This window comes from Halyomorpha halys, unplaced genomic scaffold, assembly GCF_000696795.3.
Source record: "Halyomorpha halys isolate HHAL.00 unplaced genomic scaffold, Hhal_1.1 Scaffold506.1, whole genome shotgun sequence".
NCBI lineage: Eukaryota > Metazoa > Arthropoda > Insecta > Hemiptera > Pentatomidae > Halyomorpha > Halyomorpha halys.
The window spans coordinates 325,140-327,405 of NW_027108424.1; the positions used below are offsets into that span (position 1 = coordinate 325,140).

The 2,266-nt window shown below is 29.9% G+C and overlaps 2 protein-coding genes across 2 annotated transcripts in view; one reads left to right on the plus strand and one right to left on the minus strand.

The window, feature by feature from the left end:
- LOC106683707 (uncharacterized) overlaps positions 1 to 2,266 on the plus strand; it is a gene marked incomplete in the record, with an annotated part of 56,199 nt that overhangs the window by 36,937 nt on the left and 16,996 nt on the right.
- Positions 1 to 2,266, minus strand: part of LOC106683708 (general odorant-binding protein 68) — a 35,447-nt gene that overhangs the window by 2,007 nt on the left and 31,174 nt on the right. The window lies entirely within an intron of this gene.

Sequence of the window (2,266 nt, forward strand, 5' to 3'; positions counted from 1 at the left end):
AAGTATAAACAGAATAATTTTACTTAGATAAGTTGTTATCTTGTTTTGTTTTTAGCCCTGAAGAAGGCTAGAAACTCTAGCCGAAACGTTGGCACATAAAAATAACTTAATCATACTTATTTGTGTTTTTCATTGACCGCACCCCCAACCATCTTCTCCTCATTTATCATCCACGGTCAACTATCTCTAATAATTATAATCTATATCTTTTAGTTTCATGAAGATGAAATATTTTAAATTTCGATTTTTAGTTAACTCGTTGTAAGTGTTATGAAGCAAATCAGCAAACGAAAAGTCAACCTTTAAGAGCGATAACAAAGCCCAGCGTTAAAGTCTCCAAGCGATACTTCGTAAGCAAAGAGGAATATTACCTCTTTCTTTACAATTCTAAAACTTATCTGTTAAAAACTATTATTGTATTTTTATACATGGATTATTATTCTTTGCAACTGCTCAACATAATTTTTTCATATATCATAATTTTTGTGTTCGTACAAATACAATTCAGAATTTTGTGAATTTATTTTGTCAAATATCAAAAAAACTACTACTCCTACAAAGATAAACATAATTAACTACTTTATAGTACATTTAACTAGCTTTAATTTGAGTGCTAATAGACATCTGTACGTCTAGTGTTTTTTGAGATATAGTTTCCTAACTACTGATTTTTCAGTACATTCTTTATGAAATGTTTCTTTTTAAAAAGCTATATCTCCGGAACTATTGAACGTAAATAGCATTATTAGTGCTAATATTTTAGCAAATTTACTTTACTTCAAATGATGTTCTCTTTGGTTTTCTGTGTTTTTTATAGTTTTCAATATATAGAGCACCGATTGAAAAATTAATTTTTTTTCACGTTTTAAAACAGCTGCCATTTTTTATTCCTCCTACCTATACTGGTATAAACTGCCATTTTTTCACCCCGGCTCTAGTAATATTTGTACACCATTTTATTAATAAAGTTGGTTGAAGTCATAGTAATTCCTTTATTTTAACATATATAATTCATAATAATGAAAATCTTTAGATTGGAAGAAAATAGTTTAAAAATGAAAGCTAATAGTATTAGTTCATAGTACAAGTGTAAAAACTAGTCTGGTAATAATACTAATACTTATTTTTTTCATAATAGGGATAACTATTAGTGATCTTACAGGAATTAAAAAATACTAAAGTACAAGTTACTATTGTAGAAGTCTGTGTAATTGAACTAAGATAAATCTACAAGACTAATAGTGTCTTGTACTTGTACAAGACACTATTAGTGTCTTGTACTAATAGTGACTAATAGTCTTGTACTTGATATGAAACAGTGGCGGTCAATAACGTTGGTTAACAATAAATAGTTTTCTTTTACTATTTTCATAGGGCTTAGTAACGAGCGGATCCATAAAATGGTAATAAACACTGAACCAACGTAAACGTCCAAGGAGTAGGCCGAAACGTAGATGGGAGGATAAACATGTTGCGTTAAAACAGATTTAGTGGAATTGGGTTTGGAGGGGAATCACTGGAAGGATGTATGCAGAGAGCGTTTGGTGGTATCGGCTGCGAACCTTCAGATTCATGATTTTTCAGTGCATTTTTATGAAATGTTGCTTTTTAAAAAGCTATATCTCGGAAACTAATAAACATAAAAAGATCTATTAAGGCTCAAATTTTATCAAATTTACTCTACTTTAAATTATATTTTCTTAAGTTTTCTAGTATCTTGGTAGTTTTAAAGATATTGACTTCCGAATGAAAAATTACTTATTTTTTTAAAATTTGGAAACAGCCGACATCGACCTACCTATACTTGGCAGACTCATCAATTTAGACTAGTAATTAAACATAGTTTTCATAAAAGTAATAAAAAATTGGGGTGAAATAACTGTTTTTTTTCCTCCCAGGCTCTTGTACTATCTGGAATAGCCATCCAAATGACATCCAATGTGCCAGAAGAATTTTACAAACCACAGACGAATGGCCCGTTTGTTGCAACACCCTCTCCTCAATTGGAGAATAATGATTAACCTTTCAATTCAAAATATTATGTATTAATTCATTTAATATATCCAAAATAATTTATATTGTAAGAAGATAGTTGACTGTATGAAGATAATCCGGGTGGTGGTCAATAAAGGTATCACAATAGTAAAAGAAAACTATATATTGTTAACCGAAAAGAAGATGGCCTCGTGACCTTATATTGTAAACTGTTTTAGAGTTCTATTACTGGGTAGTTTCTCTACATCCTGTATCATATCATATGTCATTA